General features: G+C 41.7%; 41 non-coding genes across 41 annotated transcripts; 20 read left to right on the top strand and 21 right to left on the bottom strand.

Moving 5' to 3' along the window:
* Positions 1-387: 387 nt before the first annotated feature.
* On the top strand, positions 388-459 carry trnaw-cca (transfer RNA tryptophan (anticodon CCA)). The gene has a single exon. It is a non-coding gene; the product is annotated as a tRNA-Trp (tRNA).
* A 212-nt stretch (positions 460-671) lies between these two features.
* trnak-uuu (transfer RNA lysine (anticodon UUU)) lies at positions 672-744 on the bottom strand. Its single transcript has one exon. It is a non-coding gene; the product is annotated as a tRNA-Lys (tRNA).
* Positions 745-1,312: 568 nt separating this feature from the next.
* Positions 1,313-1,385, bottom strand: trnak-uuu (transfer RNA lysine (anticodon UUU)). The gene has a single exon. It is a non-coding gene; the product is annotated as a tRNA-Lys (tRNA).
* Positions 1,386-3,164: 1,779 nt separating this feature from the next.
* Positions 3,165-3,237, bottom strand: trnak-uuu (transfer RNA lysine (anticodon UUU)). The gene has a single exon. It is a non-coding gene; the product is annotated as a tRNA-Lys (tRNA).
* Positions 3,238-3,384: 147 nt separating this feature from the next.
* Positions 3,385-3,456, top strand: trnaw-cca (transfer RNA tryptophan (anticodon CCA)). The gene has a single exon. It is a non-coding gene; the product is annotated as a tRNA-Trp (tRNA).
* A 224-nt stretch (positions 3,457-3,680) lies between these two features.
* On the bottom strand, positions 3,681-3,753 carry trnak-uuu (transfer RNA lysine (anticodon UUU)). Its single transcript has one exon. It is a non-coding gene; the product is annotated as a tRNA-Lys (tRNA).
* A 644-nt stretch (positions 3,754-4,397) lies between these two features.
* trnaw-cca (transfer RNA tryptophan (anticodon CCA)) lies at positions 4,398-4,469 on the top strand. The gene has a single exon. It is a non-coding gene; the product is annotated as a tRNA-Trp (tRNA).
* Positions 4,470-4,680: 211 nt separating this feature from the next.
* trnak-uuu (transfer RNA lysine (anticodon UUU)) lies at positions 4,681-4,753 on the bottom strand. Its single transcript has one exon. It is a non-coding gene; the product is annotated as a tRNA-Lys (tRNA).
* Positions 4,754-4,895: 142 nt separating this feature from the next.
* On the top strand, positions 4,896-4,967 carry trnaw-cca (transfer RNA tryptophan (anticodon CCA)). The gene has a single exon. It is a non-coding gene; the product is annotated as a tRNA-Trp (tRNA).
* Positions 4,968-5,179: 212 nt separating this feature from the next.
* On the bottom strand, positions 5,180-5,252 carry trnak-uuu (transfer RNA lysine (anticodon UUU)). The gene has a single exon. It is a non-coding gene; the product is annotated as a tRNA-Lys (tRNA).
* A 568-nt stretch (positions 5,253-5,820) lies between these two features.
* Positions 5,821-5,893, bottom strand: trnak-uuu (transfer RNA lysine (anticodon UUU)). The gene has a single exon. It is a non-coding gene; the product is annotated as a tRNA-Lys (tRNA).
* Positions 5,894-8,168: 2,275 nt separating this feature from the next.
* trnak-uuu (transfer RNA lysine (anticodon UUU)) lies at positions 8,169-8,241 on the bottom strand. The gene has a single exon. It is a non-coding gene; the product is annotated as a tRNA-Lys (tRNA).
* Positions 8,242-8,546: 305 nt separating this feature from the next.
* Positions 8,547-8,618, top strand: trnar-ccu (transfer RNA arginine (anticodon CCU)). Its single transcript has one exon. It is a non-coding gene; the product is annotated as a tRNA-Arg (tRNA).
* A 425-nt stretch (positions 8,619-9,043) lies between these two features.
* Positions 9,044-9,115, top strand: trnaw-cca (transfer RNA tryptophan (anticodon CCA)). The gene has a single exon. It is a non-coding gene; the product is annotated as a tRNA-Trp (tRNA).
* Positions 9,116-9,471: 356 nt separating this feature from the next.
* Positions 9,472-9,544, top strand: trnaw-cca (transfer RNA tryptophan (anticodon CCA)). The gene has a single exon. It is a non-coding gene; the product is annotated as a tRNA-Trp (tRNA).
* A 212-nt stretch (positions 9,545-9,756) lies between these two features.
* Positions 9,757-9,829, bottom strand: trnak-uuu (transfer RNA lysine (anticodon UUU)). The gene has a single exon. It is a non-coding gene; the product is annotated as a tRNA-Lys (tRNA).
* Positions 9,830-10,471: 642 nt separating this feature from the next.
* Positions 10,472-10,543, top strand: trnaw-cca (transfer RNA tryptophan (anticodon CCA)). Its single transcript has one exon. It is a non-coding gene; the product is annotated as a tRNA-Trp (tRNA).
* Positions 10,544-10,768: 225 nt separating this feature from the next.
* On the bottom strand, positions 10,769-10,841 carry trnak-uuu (transfer RNA lysine (anticodon UUU)). Its single transcript has one exon. It is a non-coding gene; the product is annotated as a tRNA-Lys (tRNA).
* Positions 10,842-10,979: 138 nt separating this feature from the next.
* trnaw-cca (transfer RNA tryptophan (anticodon CCA)) lies at positions 10,980-11,051 on the top strand. The gene has a single exon. It is a non-coding gene; the product is annotated as a tRNA-Trp (tRNA).
* A 212-nt stretch (positions 11,052-11,263) lies between these two features.
* trnak-uuu (transfer RNA lysine (anticodon UUU)) lies at positions 11,264-11,336 on the bottom strand. Its single transcript has one exon. It is a non-coding gene; the product is annotated as a tRNA-Lys (tRNA).
* A 147-nt stretch (positions 11,337-11,483) lies between these two features.
* trnaw-cca (transfer RNA tryptophan (anticodon CCA)) lies at positions 11,484-11,555 on the top strand. The gene has a single exon. It is a non-coding gene; the product is annotated as a tRNA-Trp (tRNA).
* A 211-nt stretch (positions 11,556-11,766) lies between these two features.
* On the bottom strand, positions 11,767-11,839 carry trnak-uuu (transfer RNA lysine (anticodon UUU)). The gene has a single exon. It is a non-coding gene; the product is annotated as a tRNA-Lys (tRNA).
* A 429-nt stretch (positions 11,840-12,268) lies between these two features.
* trnak-uuu (transfer RNA lysine (anticodon UUU)) lies at positions 12,269-12,341 on the bottom strand. The gene has a single exon. It is a non-coding gene; the product is annotated as a tRNA-Lys (tRNA).
* A 305-nt stretch (positions 12,342-12,646) lies between these two features.
* trnaw-cca (transfer RNA tryptophan (anticodon CCA)) lies at positions 12,647-12,718 on the top strand. Its single transcript has one exon. It is a non-coding gene; the product is annotated as a tRNA-Trp (tRNA).
* Positions 12,719-13,143: 425 nt separating this feature from the next.
* On the top strand, positions 13,144-13,215 carry trnaw-cca (transfer RNA tryptophan (anticodon CCA)). Its single transcript has one exon. It is a non-coding gene; the product is annotated as a tRNA-Trp (tRNA).
* A 225-nt stretch (positions 13,216-13,440) lies between these two features.
* trnak-uuu (transfer RNA lysine (anticodon UUU)) lies at positions 13,441-13,513 on the bottom strand. Its single transcript has one exon. It is a non-coding gene; the product is annotated as a tRNA-Lys (tRNA).
* A 307-nt stretch (positions 13,514-13,820) lies between these two features.
* Positions 13,821-13,892, top strand: trnaw-cca (transfer RNA tryptophan (anticodon CCA)). Its single transcript has one exon. It is a non-coding gene; the product is annotated as a tRNA-Trp (tRNA).
* Positions 13,893-14,317: 425 nt separating this feature from the next.
* trnaw-cca (transfer RNA tryptophan (anticodon CCA)) lies at positions 14,318-14,389 on the top strand. Its single transcript has one exon. It is a non-coding gene; the product is annotated as a tRNA-Trp (tRNA).
* A 212-nt stretch (positions 14,390-14,601) lies between these two features.
* trnak-uuu (transfer RNA lysine (anticodon UUU)) lies at positions 14,602-14,674 on the bottom strand. Its single transcript has one exon. It is a non-coding gene; the product is annotated as a tRNA-Lys (tRNA).
* Positions 14,675-14,821: 147 nt separating this feature from the next.
* On the top strand, positions 14,822-14,893 carry trnaw-cca (transfer RNA tryptophan (anticodon CCA)). The gene has a single exon. It is a non-coding gene; the product is annotated as a tRNA-Trp (tRNA).
* A 211-nt stretch (positions 14,894-15,104) lies between these two features.
* trnak-uuu (transfer RNA lysine (anticodon UUU)) lies at positions 15,105-15,177 on the bottom strand. Its single transcript has one exon. It is a non-coding gene; the product is annotated as a tRNA-Lys (tRNA).
* Positions 15,178-15,606: 429 nt separating this feature from the next.
* Positions 15,607-15,679, bottom strand: trnak-uuu (transfer RNA lysine (anticodon UUU)). The gene has a single exon. It is a non-coding gene; the product is annotated as a tRNA-Lys (tRNA).
* A 305-nt stretch (positions 15,680-15,984) lies between these two features.
* Positions 15,985-16,056, top strand: trnaw-cca (transfer RNA tryptophan (anticodon CCA)). The gene has a single exon. It is a non-coding gene; the product is annotated as a tRNA-Trp (tRNA).
* A 709-nt stretch (positions 16,057-16,765) lies between these two features.
* trnak-uuu (transfer RNA lysine (anticodon UUU)) lies at positions 16,766-16,838 on the bottom strand. The gene has a single exon. It is a non-coding gene; the product is annotated as a tRNA-Lys (tRNA).
* A 307-nt stretch (positions 16,839-17,145) lies between these two features.
* Positions 17,146-17,217, top strand: trnaw-cca (transfer RNA tryptophan (anticodon CCA)). The gene has a single exon. It is a non-coding gene; the product is annotated as a tRNA-Trp (tRNA).
* A 425-nt stretch (positions 17,218-17,642) lies between these two features.
* Positions 17,643-17,714, top strand: trnaw-cca (transfer RNA tryptophan (anticodon CCA)). Its single transcript has one exon. It is a non-coding gene; the product is annotated as a tRNA-Trp (tRNA).
* A 212-nt stretch (positions 17,715-17,926) lies between these two features.
* Positions 17,927-17,999, bottom strand: trnak-uuu (transfer RNA lysine (anticodon UUU)). The gene has a single exon. It is a non-coding gene; the product is annotated as a tRNA-Lys (tRNA).
* Positions 18,000-18,146: 147 nt separating this feature from the next.
* On the top strand, positions 18,147-18,218 carry trnaw-cca (transfer RNA tryptophan (anticodon CCA)). Its single transcript has one exon. It is a non-coding gene; the product is annotated as a tRNA-Trp (tRNA).
* A 211-nt stretch (positions 18,219-18,429) lies between these two features.
* Positions 18,430-18,502, bottom strand: trnak-uuu (transfer RNA lysine (anticodon UUU)). The gene has a single exon. It is a non-coding gene; the product is annotated as a tRNA-Lys (tRNA).
* A 429-nt stretch (positions 18,503-18,931) lies between these two features.
* trnak-uuu (transfer RNA lysine (anticodon UUU)) lies at positions 18,932-19,004 on the bottom strand. Its single transcript has one exon. It is a non-coding gene; the product is annotated as a tRNA-Lys (tRNA).
* A 305-nt stretch (positions 19,005-19,309) lies between these two features.
* On the top strand, positions 19,310-19,381 carry trnaw-cca (transfer RNA tryptophan (anticodon CCA)). Its single transcript has one exon. It is a non-coding gene; the product is annotated as a tRNA-Trp (tRNA).
* The last annotated feature ends 539 nt before the right edge of the window (positions 19,382-19,920 follow it).

The raw sequence follows: 19,920 nt of genomic DNA, 5'->3' as shown, positions 1-19,920 counted from the left end.
GTGTTTAGTTTTTTATTGCTCTTCAGAAGTCTTGGTAGTTTACAAAAGCTTTAAAACTGCTTAATTAGGTTACATCCATTTAATGCAAACAGCTCTGGACCAGTGTTTCCTTTGCAAACCAATTATTACAAAGGCCAATTGCCTCAACTGACTACTAAATAGAATGGAATGATGCCCGAACAGGGACTTGAACCCTGCACTCTCAGATTAAAAGTCTGATGCTCTACCGACTGAGCTATACGGGCTTCAACTGTTGTACAATTATACATTTCGATAATCTCTGAGTTTTAAAATATGATGTGGTTCTTTTCTCATGGCTTTTCAGAAGTCTAGGTAGTTTTCCGAAGCTTTGAAACTGGCTTTGCCAATGGTCCTTGTGCATTAAAAGACCTTGTGGCACAATGGTAGCGCGTCTGACTCCAGATCAGAAGGGTACGTGTTCAAATCACGTCAGGGTCTACCTTTGACTTAACAAAATGTAAATGCTGCCCTCTTACGAGTTTAGTTTTTTATTGCTCTTCAGAAGTCTCGGTAGTTTACAAAAGCTTTAAAACTGCTTAATTAGGTTACATCCATTTAATGCGAACAGCTCTGGACCAAAGTGTTTCCTTTGCAAACCAAGTATCACAAAGGACAACCACCTCAAGTGACTACTAAATAGAATGGAAGAACGCCCGAACAAGGACTTGAACCCTGGACCCTCAGATTAAAAGTCTGATGCTCTACCGACTGAGCTATCCGGGCTTCAACTGCTGCCTCAGAGTTCCTTATTATTATAAGGCCGTTGCTATCTCATGGCTCTTCAGAAGTCTGGGCAGTTTACCAAAGCTTTAAAACTGGGCTGGCAAATAAATTAATCCACAGCCTGATGTTAAGATTGGAGACTGACTCTACAAAGGTTAAGAACGACAAGTTCAATTAAGTTACTTGTGTAGCTACGCAAACAGCACTGTACCAAGGGGTTTTCTTTGCAAAGCAACTCTCAGGACTTTGAAACTGGCTTTGCCAATAGTCATTGTACCTTAAAAGACATCGTGGCGCAACGGTAGCGCGTCTGACTCCAGATCAGAAGGTTGCGTGTTCAAATCACGTTTGGGTCAATCTTTGACTTGTCACAATGTAAATGCTGCCCTCTTACGTGTTTAGTTTTTTATTGCTCTTCAGAAGTCTTGGTAGTTTACAAAAGCTTTAAAACTGCTTAATTAGGTTACATCCATTTAATGCAAACAGCTCTGGACCAAAGTGTTTCCTTTGCAAACCAAGTATCACAAAGGCCAATTGCCTCAAGTGACTACTAAATAGAATGGGAGAACGCCCGAACAGGGACTTGAACCCTGGACCCTCAGATTAAAAGTCTGATGCTCTACCGACTGAGCTATCCGGGCTTCAACTGCTGCCACATTTTGAATTTAAAGAAGCTCAGAGTTCTTTATTATTATTAGGTGTCTGCTATCACATGGCTCTTCAGAAGTCTAGGTAGTTTTCCGAAGCTTTGAAACTGGCTTTGCCAATGGTCATTGTACCTTAAGAGACCTCGTGGCGCAACGGTAGCGCGTCTGATTCCGGATGAGAAGGTTGCGTGCAAATCACGTCTGGGTCAATCTTTGACTTGTCACAATGTAAATGCTGCCCTCTTATGTGTTTAGTTTTTTATTGCTCTTCAGAAGTCTTGGTAGTTTACAAAAGCTTTGAAACTGGGCTGGCAAATAAATTAATCCACAGCCTGATGTTAAGATTGGAGACTGACTCTACAAAGGTTTAAGACGACAAGTTCAATTAAGTTACTTGTGTAGCTACGCAAACAGCACTGTAACAAGGGGTTTTCTTTGCAAAGCAACTCTCAGGACTTTGAAACTGGCTTTGCCAATGGTCATTGTACCTTAAGAGACCTCTTGGCGCAACGATAGCGCGTCTGACTCCAGATCAGAAGTTTGCGTGTTCAAATCACGTCGGGGTCAATCTTTGACTTGTCACAATGTAAATGCTGCCCTCTTATGTGTTTAGTTTTTTATTGCTCTTCAGAAGTCTTGGTAGTTTACAAAAGCTTTGAAACTGCTTAATTAGGTTACATTCATTTAACGTAAACAGCTGTGGACCAAAGTGTTTCCTTTGCAAACCAAGTATCACAAAGGCCAATTGCCTCAAGTGACTACTAAATAGAATGACACCCAAACAGGGACTTGAATCTTGGACCCTCAGATTAAAAGTCTGATGCTCTACCGACTGAGCTATCTAGGCTTCAACTGCTGCCAAATTTTGAATTTAAAGAAGCTCAGAGTTCTTTATTATTATTAGGTGTCTGCTATGACATGGCTCTTCGGAAGTCTGGGCAGTTTACCAAAGCTTTGAAACTGGCTTTGCCAATGGTCATTGTGAATTAAAAGACCTTGTGGTGCAACAGTAGCGCGTCTGACTCCAGATCAGAAGGTTGCGTGTTCAAATCATGTTGGTGTCAACCTTTGACTTGTCACAATGTAAATGCTGCCCTCTTATGTGTTTTGTTTTTTATTGCTCTTCAGAAGTCTTGGTAGTTTACAAAAGCTTTAAAACTGCTTAATTAGGTTACATCCATTTAATGCAAACAGCTCTGGACCAAAGTGTTTCCTTTGCAAACCAAGTATCACAAAGGCCAATTGCCTCAAGTGACTACTAAATAGAATGACACCCAAACAGGGACTTGAACCTTGGACCCTCAGATTAAAAGTCTGATGCTCTACCGACTGAGCTATCTGGGCTTCAAGTGCTGCCAAATTTTGAATTTAAAGAAGCTCAGAGTTCTTTATTATTATTAGGTGTCTGCTATGACATGGCTCTTCGGAAGTCTGGGCAGTTTACCAAAGCTTTGAAACTGGCTTTGCCAATGGTCATTGTGAATTAAAAGACCTTGTGGTGCAACGGTACCGCGTCTGACTCCAGATCAGAAGGTTGCGTGTTCAAATCATGGCAGGGTCAACCTTTCACTTGTCACAATGTAAATGCTGCCCTCTTACGTGTTTTGTTTTTTATTGCTCTTCAGAAGTCTTGGTAGTTTACAAAAGCTTTAAAACTGCTTAATTAGGTTACATCCATTTAATGCAAACAGCTCTGGACCAAAGTGTTTCCTTTGCAAACCAAGTATCACAAAGGCCAATTGCCTCAAGTGAGTACTAAATAGAATGGGAGAACGCCCGAACAGGGACTTGAACCCTGGACCCTCAGATTAAAAGTCTGATGCTCTACCGACTGAGCTATCCGGGCTTCAACTGCTGCCACATTTAAAGAATTTAAAGAAGCTCAGAGTTCCTTTTTATTATTAGGCCGTTGCTATCTCATCGCTCTTCGGAAGTCTGGGCAGTTTACCAAAGCTTTGAAACTGGCTTTGCCAAAGGTCATTGTGAATAAAAAGTCCTTGTGGCGCAACGGTAGCGCGTCTGACTCCAGATCAGAAGGTTGCGTGTTCAAATCACGTCAGGGTCAACCTTTGACTTGTCACAATGTAAATGCATTGTGTAAATGCAAAACTCTTACGTGTTTTGTTTTTTATTGCTCTTCAGAAGTCTTGGTAGTTTACAAAAGCTTTAAAACTGCTTAATTAGGTTACATCCATTTAATGCAAACAGCTCTGGACCAAAGTGTTTCCTTTGCAAACCAAGTATCACAAAGGCCAATTGCCTCAAGTGACTACTAATAGAATGGGAGAACGCCCGAACAGGGACTTGAACCCTGGACCCTCAGATTAAAAGTCTGATGCTCTACCGACTGAGCTATCCGGGCTTCAACTGCTGCCACATTTAAAGAATTTAAAGAAGCTCAGAGTTCCTTTTTATTATTAGGTGTCTGCTATCACATGGCTCTTCAGAAGTCTAGGTAGTTTTCCGAAGCTTTGAAACTGGCTTTGCCAATGGTCATTGTGAATTAAAAAAATTTGTGGCGCAATGGTAGCGCGTCTGACTCCAGATCAGAAGGTTGCGTGTTCAAATCATGTCGGTGTCAACCTTTGACTTGTCACAATGTAAATGCTGCCTTCTTATGTGTTTTGTTTTTTATTGCTCTTCAGAAGTCTTGGTAGTTTACAAAAGCTTTGGAACTGCTTAATTAGGTTACATCCATTTAATGCAAACAGCTCTGGACCAAAGTGTTTCCTTTGCAAACCAAGTATCACAAAGGCCAATTGCCTCAAGTGACTACTAAATAGAATGACACCCAAAAAGGGACTTGAAGCTTGGACCCTCAGATTAAAAGTCTGATGCTCTACCGACTGAGCTATCCGGGCTTCAACTGCTGCCAAATTTTGAATTTAAAGAAGCTCAGAGTTCTTTAATATTATTAGGTGTCTGCTATCACATGGCTCTTCGGAAGTCTGGGCAGTTTACCAAAGCTTTGAAACTGGCTTTGCCAAAGGTCATTGTGAATTAAAAGACCTTGTGGCGCAACGGTAGTGCGTCTGACTCCAGATCAGAAGGTTGCGTGTTCAAATCACGTCAGGGTCAACCTTTGACTTGTCACAATGTAAATGCAAAACTCTTACGTGTTTTGTTTTTTATTGCTCTTCAGAAGTCTTGGTAGTTTACAAAAGCTTTAAAACTGCTTAATTAGGTTACATCCATTTAATGCAAACAGCTCTGGACCAAAGTGTTTCCTTTGCAAACCAAGTATCACAAAGGCCAATTGCCTCAAGTGACTACTAATAGAATGGGAGAACGCCCGAACAGGGACTTGAACCCTGGACCCTCAGATTAAAAGTCTGATGCTCTACCGACTGAGCTATACGGGCTTCAACTGTTGTACAATTATACATTTCGATAATCTCTGAGTTTTAAAATATGATGTGGTTCTTTTCTCATGGCTTTTCAGAAGTCTAGGTAGTTTTCCGAAGCTTTGAAACTGGCTTTGCCAATGGTCCTTGTGCATTAAAAGACCTTGTGGCACAACGGTAGCGCGTCTGACTCCAGATCAGAAGGGTACGTGTTCAAATCACGTCAGGGTCTACCTTTGACTTAACAAAATGTAAATGCTGCCCTCTTACGAGTTTAGTTTTTTATTGCTCTTCAGAAGTCTCGGTAGTTTACAAAAGCTTTAAAACTGCTTAATTAGGTTACATCCATTTAATGCGAACAGCTCTGGACCAAAGTGTTTCCTTTGCAAACCAAGTATCACAAAGGACAACCACCTCAAGTGACTACTAAATAGAATGGAAGAACGCCCGAACAAGGACTTGAACCCTGGACCCTCAGATTAAAAGTCTGATGCTCTACCGACTGAGCTATCCGGGCTTCAACTGCTGCCTCAGAGTTCCTTATTATTATAAGGCCGTTGCTATCTCATGGCTCTTCAGAAGTCTGGGCAGTTTACCAAAGCTTTAAAACTGGGCTGGCAAATAAATTAATCCACAGCCTGATGTTAAGATTGGAGACTGACTCTACAAAGGTTAAGAACGACAAGTTCAATTAAGTTACTTGTGTAGCTACGCAAACAGCACTGTACCAAGGGGTTTTCTTTGCAAAGCAACTCTCAGGACTTTGAAACTGGCTTTGCCAATAGTCATTGTACCTTAAAAGACATCGTGGCGCAACGGTAGCGCGTCTGACTCCAGATCAGAAGGTTGCGTGTTCAAATCACGTTTGGGTCAATCTTTGACTTGTCACAATGTAAATGCTGCCCTCTTACGTGTTTAGTTTTTTATTGCTCTTCAGAAGTCTTGGTAGTTTACAAAAGCTTTAAAACTGCTTAATTAGGTTACATCCATTTAATGCAAACAGCTCTGGACCAAAGTGTTTCCTTTGCAAACCAAGTATCACAAAGGCCAATTGCCTCAAGTGACTACTAAATAGAATGGGAGAACGCCCGAACAGGGACTTGAACCCTGGACCCTCAGATTAAAAGTCTGATGCTCTACCGACTGAGCTATCCGGGCTTCAACTGCTGCCACATTTTGAATTTAAAGAAGCTCAGAGTTCTTTATTATTATTAGGTGTCTGCTATCACATGGCTCTTCAGAAGTCTAGGTAGTTTTCCGAAGCTTTGAAACTGGCTTTGCCAATGGTCATTGTACCTTAAGAGACCTCGTGGCGCAACGGTAGCGCGTCTGATTCCGGATGAGAAGGTTGCGTGCAAATCACGTCTGGGTCAATCTTTGACTTGTCACAATGTAAATGCTGCCCTCTTATGTGTTTAGTTTTTTATTGCTCTTCAGAAGTCTTGGTAGTTTACAAAAGCTTTGAAACTGGGCTGGCAAATAAATTAATCCACAGCCTGATGTTAAGATTGGAGACTGACTCTACAAAGGTTTAAGACGACAAGTTCAATTAAGTTACTTGTGTAGCTACGCAAACAGCACTGTAACAAGGGGTTTTCTTTGCAAAGCAACTCTCAGGACTTTGAAACTGGCTTTGCCAATGGTCATTGTACATTAAGAGACCTCTTGGCGCAACGATAGCGCGTCTGACTCCAGATCAGAAGTTTGCGTGTTCAAATCACGTCGGGGTCAATCTTTGACTTGTCACAATGTAAATGCTGCCCTCTTATGTGTTTAGTTTTTTATTGCTCTTCAGAAGTCTTGGTAGTTTACAAAAGCTTTGAAACTGCTTAATTAGGTTACATTCATTTAACGTAAACAGCTGTGGACCAAAGTGTTTCCTTTGCAAACCAAGTATCACAAAGGCCAATTGCCTCAAGTGACTACTAAATAGAATGACACCCAAACAGGGACTTGAATCTTGGACCCTCAGATTAAAAGTCTGATGCTCTACCGACTGAGCTATCTAGGCTTCAACTGCTGCCAAATTTTGAATTTAAAGAAGCTCAGAGTTCTTTATTATTATTAGGTGTCTGCTATGACATGGCTCTTCGGAAGTCTGGGCAGTTTACCAAAGCTTTGAAACTGGCTTTGCCAATGGTCATTGTGAATTAAAAGACCTTGTGGTGCAACAGTAGCGCGTCTGACTCCAGATCAGAAGGTTGCGTGTTCAAATCATGTTGGTGTCAACCTTTGACTTGTCACAATGTAAATGCTGCACTCTTATGTGTTTTGTTTTTTATTGCTCTTCAGAAGTCTTGGTAGTTTACAAAAGCTTTAAAACTGCTTAATTAGGTTACATCCATTTAATGCAAACAGCTCTGGACCAAAGTGTTTCCTTTGCAAACCAAGTATCACAAAGGCCAATTGCCTCAAGTGACTACTAAATAGAATGACACCCAAACAGGGACTTGAACCTTGGACCCTCAGATTAAAAGTCTGATGCTCTACCGACTGAGCTATCTGGGCTTCAAGTGCTGCCAAATTTTGAATTTAAAGAAGCTCAGAGTTCTTTATTATTATTAGGTGTCTGCTATGACATGGCTCTTCGGAAGTCTGGGCAGTTTACCAAAGCTTTGAAACTGGCTTTGCCAATGGTCATTGTGAATTAAAAGACCTTGTGGTGCAACGGTACAGCGTCTGACTCCAGATCAGAAGGTTGCGTGTTCAAATCATGGCAGGGTCAACCTTTCACTTGTCACAATGTAAATGCTGCCCTCTTACGTGTTTTGTTTTTTATTGCTCTTCAGAAGTCTTGGTAGTTTACAAAAGCTTTAAAACTGCTTAATTAGGTTACATCCATTTAATGCAAACAGCTCTGGACCAAAGTGTTTCCTTTGCAAACCAAGTATCACAAAGGCCAATTGCCTCAAGTGACTACTAATAGAATGACACCCAAACAGGGACTTGAAGCTTGGACCCTCAGATTAAAAGTCTGATGCTCTACCGACTGAGCTATCCGGGCTTCAACTGCTGCCAAATTTTGAATTTAAAGAAGCTCAGAGTTCTTTATTATTATTAGGTGTCTGCTATCACATGGCTCTTCAGAAGTCTAGGTAGTTTTCCGAAGCTTTGAAACTGGCTTTGCCAATGGTCATTGTGAATTTAAAAACCTTGTGGCGCAACGGTGGAGTGTCTGACTCCAGAACAGAAGGTTGCGTGTTCAAATCATGTCGGTGTCAACCTTTGACTTGTCACAATGTAAATGCTGCCTTCTTATGTGTTTTGTTTTTTATTGCTCTTCAGAAGTCTTGGTAGTTTACAAAAGCTTTGAAACTGCTTAATTAGGTTACATCCATTTAATGCAAACAGCTCTGGACCAAAGTGTTTCCTTTGCAAACCAAGTATCACAAAGGCCAATTGCCTCAAGTGACTACTAAACAGAATGGAAGAACGCCCGAACAGGGACTTGAACCCTGGACCCTCAGATTAAAAGTCTGATGCTCTACCGACTGAGCTATTCGGGCTTCAACTGCTGCCACATTTTGAATTTGGAGAAGCTCAGAGTTCCTTATTATTATAAGGCCGTTGCTATCTCATGGCTCTTCGGAAGTCTGGGCAGTTTACCAAAGCTTTAAAACTGGGCTGGCAAATGAATTAATCCGCAGCCTGATGTTAAGATTGGAGACTGACTCTACAAAGGTTTAAGACGACAAGTTCAATTAAGTTACTTGTGTAGCTACGCAAACAGCACTGTACCAAGGGGTTTTCTTTGCAAAGCAACTCTCAGGACTTTGGAACTGGCTTTGCCAAAGGTCATTGTACCTTAAGAGACCTCGTGGCGCAACGGTAGCGCGTCTGACTCCTGATCAGAAGGTTGCGTGTTCAAATCACGTCGGGGTCAATCTTTGACTTGTCACAATGTAAATGCTGCCCTCTTACGTGTTTAGTTTTTTATTGCTCTTCAGAAGTCTTGGTAGTTTACAAAAGCTTTGAAACTGCTTAATTAGGTTACATCCATTTAATGCAAACAGCTCTGGACCAAAGTGTTTCCTTTGCAAACCAAGTATCACAAAGGCCAATTGCCTCAAGTGACTACTAAATAGAATGACACCCAAACAGGGACTTGAAGCTTGGACCCTCAGATTAAAAGTCTGATGCTCTACCGACTGAGCTATCCGGGCTTCAACTGCTGCCAAATTTTGAATTTAAAGAAGCTCAGAGTTCTTTAATATTATTAGGTGTCTGCTATCACATGGCTCTTCGGAAGTCTGGGCAGTTTACCGAAGCTTTGAAACTGGCTTTGCCAAAGGTCATTGTGAATTAAAAGACCTTGTGGCGCAACGGTAGCGCGTCTGACTCCAGATCAGAAGGTTGCGTGTTCAAATCACGTCAGGGTCAACCTTTGACTTGTCACAATGTAAATGCATTGTGTAAATGCAAAACTCTTACGTGTTTTGTTTTTTATTGCTCTTCAGAAGTCTTGGTAGTTTACAAAAGCTTTAAAACTGCTTAATTAGGTTACATCCATTTAATGCAAACAGCTCTGGACCAAAGTGGCGCAACGGTAGCGCGTCTGACTCCAGATCAGAAGGTTGCGTGTTCAAATCATGTCGGTGTCAACCTTTGACTTGTCACAATGTAAATGCTGCCCTCTTATGTGTTTTGTTTTTTATTGCTCTTCAGAAGTCTTGGTAGTTTACAAAAGCTTTGAAACTGCTAAATTAGGTTACATCCATTTAATGCAAACAGCTCTGGACCAAAGTGGCGCAACGGTAGCGCGTCTGACTCCAGATCAGAAGGTTGCGTGTTCAAATCACGTCAGGGTCAACCTTTGACTTGTCATTGTGTAAATGCAAAACTCTTACGTGTTTTGTTTTTTATTGCTCTTCAGAAGTCTTGGTAGTTTACAAAAGCTTTAAAACTGCTTAATTAGGTTACATCCATTTAATGCAAACAGCTCTGGACCAAAGTGTTTCCTTTGCAAACCAAGTATCACAAAGGCCAATTGCCTCAAGTGACTACTAAATAGAATGGGAGAAAGCCCGAACAGGGACTTGAACCCTGGACCCTCAGATTAAAAGTCTGATGCTCTACCGACTGAGCTATCCGGGCTTCAACTGCTGCCAAATTTTGAATTTAAAGAAGCTCAGAGTTCTTTATTATTATTAGGTGTCTGCTATCACATGGCTCTTCAGAAGTCTAGGTAGTTTTCCGAAGCTTTGAAACTGGCTTTGCCAATGGTCATTATGAATTAAAAAAATTTGTGGCGCAATGGTAGCGCGTCTGACTCCAGATCAGAAGGTTGCGTGTTCAAATCATGTCGGTGTCAACCTTTGACTTGTCACAATGTAAATGCTGCCCTCTTATGTGTTTTGTTTTTTATTGCTCTTCAGAAGTCTTGGTAGTTTACAAAAGCTTTGAAACTGCTAAATTAGGTTACATCCATTTAATGCAAACAGCTCTGGACCAAAGTGTTTCCTTTGCAAACCAAGTATCACAAAGGCCAATTGCCTCAAGTGACTACTAAATAGAATGACACCCAAACAGGGACTTGAAGCTTGGACCCTCAGATTAAAAGTCTGATGCTCTACCGACTGAGCTATCCGGGCTTCAACTGCTGCCAAATTTTGAATTTAAAGAAGCTCAGAGTTCTTTAATATTATTAGGTGTCTGCTATCACATGGCTCTTCGGAAGTCTGGGCAGTTTACCAAAGCTTTGAAACTGGCTTTGCCAAAGGTCATTGTGAATTAAAAGACCTTGTGGCGCAACGGTAGCGCGTCTGACTCCAGATCAGAAGGTTGCGTGTTCAAATCACGTCAGGGTCAACCTTTGACTTGTCACAATGTAAATGCATTGTGTAAATGCAAAACTCTTACGTGTTTTGTTTTTTATTGCTCTTCAGAAGTCTTGGTAGTTTACAAAAGCTTTAAAACTGCTTAATTAGGTTACATCCATTTAATGCAAACAGCTCTGGACCAAAGTGTTTCCTTTGCAAACCAAGTATCACAAAGGCCAATTGCCTCAAGTGACTACTAAATAGAATGGGAGAACGCCCGAACAGGGACTTGAACCCTGGACCCTCAGATTAAAAGTCTGATGCTCTACCGACTGAGCTATCTGGGCTTCAACTGCTGCCACATTTAAAGAAGCTCAGAGTTCCTTTTTATTATTAGGCCGTTGCTATCTCATCGCTCTTCGGAAGTCTGGGCAGTTTACCAAAGCTTTGAAACTGGCTTTGCCAAAGGTCATTGTGAATTAAAAGACCTTGTGGCGCAACGGTAGCGCGTCTGACTCCAGATCAGAAGGTTGCGTGTTCAAATCATGTCGGTGTCAACCTTTGACTTGTCACAATGTAAATGCTGCCCTCTTATGTGTTTTGTTTTTTATTGCTCTTCAGAAGTCTTGGTAGTTTACAAAAGCTTTGAAACTGCTAAATTAGGTTACATCCATTTAATGCAAACAGCTCTGGACCAAAGTGTTTCCTTTGCAAACCAAGTATCACAAAGGCCAATTGCCTCAAGTGACTACTAAATAGAATGTGAGAACGCCCGAACAGGGACTTGAACCCTGGACCCTCAGATTAAAAGTCTGATGCTCTACCGACTGAGCTATCCGGGCTTCAACTGCTGCCACATTTAAAGAATTTAAAGAAGCTCAGAGTTCCTTTTTATTATTAGGCCGTTGCTATCTCATCGCTCTTCGGAAGTCTGGGCAGTTTACCAAAGCTTTGAAACTGGCTTTGCCAAAGGTCATTGTGAATTAAAAGACCTTGTGGCGCAACGGTAGCGCGTCTGACTCCAGATCAGAAGGTTGCGTGTTCAAATCACGTCAGGGTCAACCTTTGACTTGTCATTGTGTAAATGCAAAACTCTTACGTGTTTTGTTTTTTATTGCTCTTCAGAAGTCTTGGTAGTTTACAAAAGCTTTAAAACTGCTTAATTAGGTTACATCCATTTAATGCAAACAGCTCTGGACCAAAGTGTTTCCTTTGCAAACCAAGTATCACAAAGGCCAATTGCCTCAAGTGACTACTAATAGAATGGGAGAACGCCCGAACAGGGACTTGAACCCTGGACCCTCAGATTAAAAGTCTGATGCTCTACCGACTGAGCTATCCGGGCTTCAACTGCTGCCACATTTCGAATTTAGAGAAGCTCAGAGTTCCTTATTATTATAAGGCCGTTGCTATCTCATGGCTCTTCAGAAGTCTAGGTAGTTTTCCGAAGCTTTGAAACTGGCTTTGCCAATGGTCATTGTGAATTAAAAAAATTTGTGGCGCAATGGTAGCGCGTCTGACTCCAGATCAGAAGGTTGCGTGTTCAAATCATGTCGGTGTCAACCTTTGACTTGTCACAATGTAAATGCTGCCTTCTTATGTGTTTTGTTTTTTATTGCTCTTCAGAAGTCTTGGTAGTTTACAAAAGCTTTGAAACTGCTTAATTAGGTTACATCCATTTAATGCAAACAGCTCTGGACCAAAGTGTTTCCTTTGCAAACCAAGTATCACAAAGGCCAATTGCCTCAAGTGACTACTAAATAGAATGGAAGAACGCCCGAACAGGGACTTGAACCCTGGACCCTCAGATTAAAAGTCTGATGCTCTACCGACTGAGCTATTCGGGCTTCAACTGCTGCCACATTTCGAATTTAGAGAAGCTCAGAGTTCCTTATTATTATAAGGCCGTTGCTATCTCATGGCTCTTCGGAAGTCTGGGCAGTTTACCAAAGCTTTAAAACTGGGCTGGCAAATGAATTAATCCGCAGCCTGATGTTAAGATTGGAGACTGACTCTACAAAGGTTTAAGACGACAAGTTCAATTAAGTTACTTGTGTAGCTACGCAAACAGCACTGTACCAAGGGGTTTTCTTTGCAAAGCAACTCTCAGGACTTTGAAACTGGCTTTGCCAATGGTCATTGTACCTTAAGAGACCTCGTGGCGCAACGGTAGCGCGTCTGACTCCAGATCAGAAGGTTGCGTGTTCAAATCACGTCGGGGTCAATCTTTGACTTGTCACAATGTAAATGCTGCCCTCTTACGTGTTTAGTTTTTTATTGCTCTTCAGAAGTCTTGGTAGTTTACAAAAGCTTTGAAACTGCTTAATTAGGTTACATCCATTTAATGCAAACAGCTCTGGACCAAAGTGTTTCCTTTGCAAACCAAGTATCACAAAGGCCAATTGCCTCAAGTGACTACTAAATAGAATGACACCCAAACAGGGACTTGAAGCTTGGACCCTCAGATTAAAAGTCTGATGCTCTACCGACTGAGCTATCCGGGCTTCAACTGCTGCCAAATTTTGAATTTAAAGAAGCTCAGAGTTCTTTAATATTATTAGGTGTCTGCTATCACATGGCTCTTCGGAAGTCTGGGCAGTTTACCAAAGCTTTGAAACTGGCTTTGCCAAAGGTCATTGTGAATTAAAAGACCTTGTGGCGCAACGGTAGCGCGTCTGACTCCAGATCAGAAGGTTGCGTGTTCAAATCACGTCAGGGTCAACCTTTGACTTGTCACAATGTAAATGCATTGTGTAAATGCAAAACTCTTACGTGTTTTGTTTTTTATTGCTCTTCAGAAGTCTTGGTAGTTTACAAAAGCTTTAAAACTGCTTAATTAGGTTACATCCATTTAATGCAAACAGCTCTGGACCAAAGTGTTTCCTTTGCAAACCAAGTATCACAAAGGCCAATTGCCTCAAGTGACTACTAAATAGAATGGGAGAACGCCCGAACAGGGACTTGAACCCTGGACCCTCAGATTAAAAGTCTGATGCTCTACCGACTGAGCTATCCGGGCTTCAACTGCTGCCACATTTAAAGAATTTAAAGAAGCTCAGAGTTCCTTATTATTATAAGGCCGTTGCTATCTCATGGCTCTTCGGAAGTCTGGGCAGTTTACCAAAGCTTTAAAACTGGGCTGGCAAATGAATTAATCCGCAGCCTGATGTTAAGATTGGAGACTGACTCTACAAAGGTTTAAGACGACAAGTTCAATTAAGTTACTTGTGTAGCTACGCAAACAGCACTGTACCAAGGGGTTTTCTTTGCAAAGCAAGTCTCAGGACTTTGAAACTGGCTTTGCCAATGGTCATTGTACCTTAAGAGACCTCGTGGCGCAACGGTAGCGCGTCTGACTCCAGATCAGAAGGTTGCGTGTTCAAATCACGTCGGGGTCAATCTTTGACTTGTCACAATGTAAATGCTGCCCTCTTACGTGTTTAGTTTTTTATTGCTCTTCAGAAGTCTTGGTAGTTTACAAAAGCTTTGAAACTGCTTAATTAGGTTACATCCATTTAATGCAAACAGCTCTGGACCAAAGTGTTTCCTTTGCAAACCAAGTATCACAAAGGCCAATTGCCTCAAGTGACTACTAAATAGAATGACACCCAAACAGGGACTTGAAGCTTGGACCCTCAGATTAAAAGTCTGATGCTCTACCGACTGAGCTATCCGGGCTTCAACTGCTGCCAAATTTTGAATTTAAAGAAGCTCAGAGTTCTTTAATATTATTAGGTGTCTGCTATCACATGGCTCTTCGGAAGTCTGGGCAGTTTACCAAAGCTTTGAAACTGGCTTTGCCAAAGGTCATTGTGAATTAAAAGACCTTGTGGCGCAACGGTAGCGCGTCTGACTCCAGATCAGAAGGTTGCGTGTTCAAATCACGTCAGGGTCAACCTTTGACTTGTCACAATGTAAATGCAAAACTCTTACGTGTTTTGTTTTTTATTGCTCTTCAGAAGTCTTGGTAGTTTACAAAAGCTTTAAAACTGCTTAATTAGGTTACATCCATTTAATGCAAACAGCTCTGGACCAAAGTGTTTCCTTTGCAAACCAAGTATCACAAAGGCCAATTGCCTCAAGTGACTACTAAATAGAATGGGAGAACGCCCGAACAGGGACTTGAACCCTGGACCCTCAGATTAAAAGTCTGATGCTCTACCGACTGAGCTATCCGGGCTTCAACTGCTGCCACATTTAAAGAATTTAAAGAAGCTCAGAGTTCCTTTTTATTATTAGGCCGTTGCTATGTCATCGCTCTTCGGAAGTCTGGGCAGTTTACCAAAGCTTTGAAACTGGCTTTGCCAAAGGTCATTGTAAATTAAAAGACCTTGTGGCGCAACGGTAGCGCGTCTGACTCCAGATCAGAAGGTTGCGTGTTCAAATCACGTCAGGGTCAACCTTTGACTTGTCATTGTGTAAATGCAAAACTCTTACGTGTTTTGTTTTTTATTGCTCTTCAGAAGTCTTGGTAGTTTACAAAAGCTTTAAAACTGCTTAATTAGGTTACATCCATTTAATGCAAACAGCTCTGGACCAAAGTGTTTCCTTTGCAAACCAAGTATCACAAAGGCCAATTGCCTCAAGTGACTACTAATAGAATGGGAGAACGCCCGAACAGGGACTTGAACCCTGGACCCTCAGATTAAAAGTCTGATGCTCTACCGACTGAGCTATCCGGGCTTCAACTGCTGCCACATTTTGAATTTAAAGAAGCTCAGAGTTCTTTATTATTATTAGGTGTCTGCTATCACATGGCTCTTCAGAAGTCTAGGTAGTTTTCCGAAGCTTTGAAACTGGCTTTGCCAATGGTCATTGTGAATTAAAAAAATTTGTGGCGCAATGGTAGCGCGTCTGACTCCAGATCAGAAGGTTGCGTGTTCAAATCATGTCGGTGTCAACCTTTGACTTGTCACAATGTAAATGCTGCCTTCTTATGTGTTTTGTTTTTTATTGCTCTTCAGAAGTCTTGGTAGTTTACAAAAGCTTTGAAACTGCTTAATTAGGTTACATCCATTTAATGCAAACAGCTCTGGACCAAAGTGTTTCCTTTGCAAACCAAGTATCACAAAGGCCAATTGCCTCAAGTGACTACTAAATAGAATGGAAGAACGCCCGAACAGGGACTTGAACCCTGGACCCTCAGATTAAAAGTCTGATGCTCTACCGACTGAGCTATTCGGGCTTCAACTGCTGCCACATTTCGAATTTAGAGAAGCTCAGAGTTCCTTATTATTATAAGGCCGTTGCTATCTCATGGCTCTTCGGAAGTCTGGGCAGTTTACCAAAGCTTTAAAACTGGGCTGGCAAATGAATTAATCCGCAGCCTGATGTTAAGATTGGAGACTGACTCTACAAAGGTTTAAGACGACAAGTTCAATTAAGTTACTTGTGTAGCTACGCAAACAGCACTGTACCAAGGGGTTTTCTTTGCAAAGCAACTCTCAGGACTTTGAAACTGGCTTTGCCAATGGTCATTGTACCTTAAGAGACCTCGTGGCGCAACGGTAGCGCGTCTGACTCCAGATCAGAAGGTTGCGTGTTCAAATCACGCCGGGGTCAATCTTTGACTTGTCACAATGTAAATGCTGCCCTCTTACGTGTTTAGTTTTTTATTGCTCTTCAGAAGTCTTGGTAGTTTACAAAAGCTTTGAAACTGCTTAATTAGGTTACATCCATTTAATGCAAACAGCTCTGGACCAAAGTGTTTCCTTTGCAAACCAAGTATCACAAAGGCCAATTGCCTCAAGTGACTACTAAATAGAATGACACCCAAACAGGGACTTGAAGCTTGGACCCTCAGATTAAAAGTCTGATGCTCTACCGACTGAGCTATCCGGGCTTCAACTGCTGCCAAATTTTGAATTTAAAGAAGCTCAGAGTTCTTTAATATTATTAGGTGTCTGCTATCACATGGCTCTTCAGAAGTCTAGGTAGTTTTCCGAAGCTTTGAAACTGGCTTTGCCAATGGTCATTGTGAATTAAAAAAATTTGTGGCGCAATGGTAGCGCGTCTGACTCCAGATCAGAAGGTTGCGTGTTCAAATCATGTCGGTGTCAACCTTTGACTTGTCACAATGTAAATGCTGCCTTCTTATGTGTTTTGTTTTTTATTGCTCTTCAGAAGTCTTGGTAGTTTACAAAAGCTTTAAAACTGCTTAATTAGGTTACATCCATTTAATGCAAACAGCTCTGGACCAAAGTGTTTCCTTTGCAAACCAAGTATCACAAAGGCCAATTGCCTCAAGTGACTACTAAATAGAATGGGAGAACGCCCGAACAGGGACTTGAACCCTGGACCCTCAGATTAAAAGTCTGATGCTCTACCGACTGAGCTATCCGGGCTTCAACTGCTGCCACATTTAAAGAATTTAAAGAAGCTCAGAGTTCCTTATTATTATAAGGCCGTTGCTATCTCATGGCTCTTCGGAAGTCTGGGCAGTTTACCAAAGCTTTAAAACTGGGCTGGCAAATGAATTAATCCGCAGCCTGATGTTAAGATTGGAGACTGACTCTACAAAGGTTTAAGACGACAAGTTCAATTAAGTTACTTGTGTAGCTACGCAAACAGCACTGTACCAAGGGGTTTTCTTTGCAAAGCAAGTCTCAGGACTTTGAAACTGGCTTTGCCAATGGTCATTGTACCTTAAGAGACCTCGTGGCGCAACGGTAGCGCGTCTGACTCCAGATCAGAAGGTTGCGTGTTCAAATCACGTCGGGGTCAATCTTTGACTTGTCACAATGTAAATGCTGCCCTCTTACGTGTTTAGTTTTTTATTGCTCTTCAGAAGTCTTGGTAGTTTACAAAAGCTTTGAAACTGCTTAATTAGGTTACATCCATTTAATGCAAACAGCTCTGGACCAAAGTGTTTCCTTTGCAAACCAAGTATCACAAAGGCCAATTGCCTCAAGTGACTACTAAATAGAATGACACCCAAACAGGGACTTGAAGCTTGGACCCTCAGATTAAAAGTCTGATGCTCTACCGACTGAGCTATCCGGGCTTCAACTGCTGCCAAATTTTGAATTTAAAGAAGCTCAGAGTTCTTTAATATTATTAGGTGTCTGCTATCACATGGCTCTTCGGAAGTCTGGGCAGTTTACCAAAGCTTTGAAACTGGCTTTGCCAAAGGTCATTGTGAATTAAAAGACCTTGTGGCGCAACGGTAGCGCGTCTGACTCCAGATCAGAAGGTTGCGTGTTCAAATCACGTCAGGGTCAACCTTTGACTTGTCACAATGTAAATGCAAAACTCTTACGTGTTTTGTTTTTTATTGCTCTTCAGAAGTCTTGGTAGTTTACAAAAGCTTTAAAACTGCTTAATTAGGTTACATCCATTTAATGCAAACAGCTCTGGACCAAAGTGTTTCCTTTGCAAACCAAGTATCACAAAGGCCAATTGCCTCAAGTGACTACTAAATAGAATGGGAGAACGCCCGAACAGGGACTTGAACCCTGGACCCTCAGATTAAAAGTCTGATGCTCTACCGACTGAGCTATCCGGGCTTCAACTGCTGCCACATTTAAAGAATTTAAAGAAGCTCAGAGTTCCTTTTTATTATTAGGCCGTTGCTATGTCATCGCTCTTCGGAAGTCTGGGCAGTTTACCAAAGCTTTGAAACTGGCTTTGCCAAAGGTCATTGTAAATTAAAAGACCTTGTGGCGCAACGGTAGCGCGTCTGACTCCAGATCAGAAGGTTGCGTGTTCAAATCACGTCAGGGTCAACCTTTGACTTGTCATTGTGTAAATGCAAAACTCTTACGTGTTTTGTTTTTTATTGCTCTTCAGAAGTCTTGGTAGTTTACAAAAGCTTTAAAACTGCTTAATTAGGTTACATCCATTTAATGCAAACAGCTCTGGACCAAAGTGTTTCCTTTGCAAACCAAGTATCACAAAGGCCAATTGCCTCAAGTGACTACTAATAGAATGGGAGAACGCCCGAACAGGGACTTGAACCCTGGACCCTCAGATTAAAAGTCTGATGCTCTACCGACTGAGCTATCCGGGCTTCAACTGCTGCCACATTTTGAATTTAAAGAAGCTCAGAGTTCTTTATTATTATTAGGTGTCTGCTATCACATGGCTCTTCAGAAGTCTAGGTAGTTTTCCGAAGCTTTGAAACTGGCTTTGCCAATGGTCATTGTGAATTAAAAAAATTTGTGGCGCAATGGTAGCGCGTCTGACTCCAGATCAGAAGGTTGCGTGTTCAAATCATGTCGGTGTCAACCTTTGACTTGTCACAATGTAAATGCTGCCTTCTTATGTGTTTTGTTTTTTATTGCTCTTCAGAAGTCTTGGTAGTTTACAAAAGCTTTGAAACTGCTTAATTAGGTTACATCCATTTAATGCAAACAGCTCTGGACCAAAGTGTTTCCTTTGCAAACCAAGTATCACAAAGGCCAATTGCCTCAAGTGACTACTAAATAGAATGGAAGAACGCCCGAACAGGGACTTGAACCCTGGACCCTCAGATTAAAAGTCTGATGCTCTACCGACTGAGCTATTCGGGCTTCAACTGCTGCCACATTTCGAATTTAGAGAAGCTCAGAGTTCCTTATTATTATAAGGCCGTTGCTATCTCATGGCTCTTCGGAAGTCTGGGCAGTTTACCAAAGCTTTAAAACTGGGCTGGCAAATGAATTAATCCGCAGCCTGATGTTAAGATTGGAGACTGACTCTACAAAGGTTTAAGACGACAAGTTCAATTAAGTTACTTGTGTAGCTACGCAAACAGCACTGTACCAAGGGGTTTTCTTTGCAAAGCAACTCTCAGGACTTTGAAACTGGCTTTGCCAATGGTCATTGTACCTTAAGAGACCTCGTGGCGCAACGGTAGCGCGTCTGACTCCAGATCAGAAGGTTGCGTGTTCAAATCACGCCGGGGTCAATCTTTGACTTGTCACAATGTAAATGCTGCCCTCTTACGTGTTTAGTTTTTTATTGCTCTTCAGAAGTCTTGGTAGTTTACAAAAGCTTTGAAACTGCTTAATTAGGTTACATCCATTTAATGCAAACAGCTCTGGACCAAAGTGTTTCCTTTGCAAACCAAGTATCACAAAGGCCAATTGCCTCAAGTGACTACTAAATAGAATGACACCCAAACAGGGACTTGAAGCTTGGACCCTCAGATTAAAAGTCTGATGCTCTACCGACTGAGCTATCCGGGCTTCAACTGCTGCCAAATTTTGAATTTAAAGAAGCTCAGAGTTCTTTAATATTATTAGGTGTCTGCTATCACATGGCTCTTCAGAAGTCTAGGTAGTTTTCCGAAGCTTTGAAACTGGCTTTGCCAATGGTCATTGTGAATTAAAAAAATTTGTGGCGCAATGGTAGCGCGTCTGACTCCAGATCAGAAGGTTGCGTGTTCAAATCATGTCGGTGTCAACCTTTGACTTGTCACAATGTAAATGCTGCCTTCTTATGTGT

Source organism: Trichomycterus rosablanca, chromosome 5 (genome assembly GCF_030014385.1).
Source record: "Trichomycterus rosablanca isolate fTriRos1 chromosome 5, fTriRos1.hap1, whole genome shotgun sequence".
NCBI lineage: Eukaryota > Metazoa > Chordata > Actinopteri > Siluriformes > Trichomycteridae > Trichomycterus > Trichomycterus rosablanca.
Note: the sequence above shows the minus strand (reverse complement) of the source record. Positions and strands in the feature narration are given on the sequence as shown.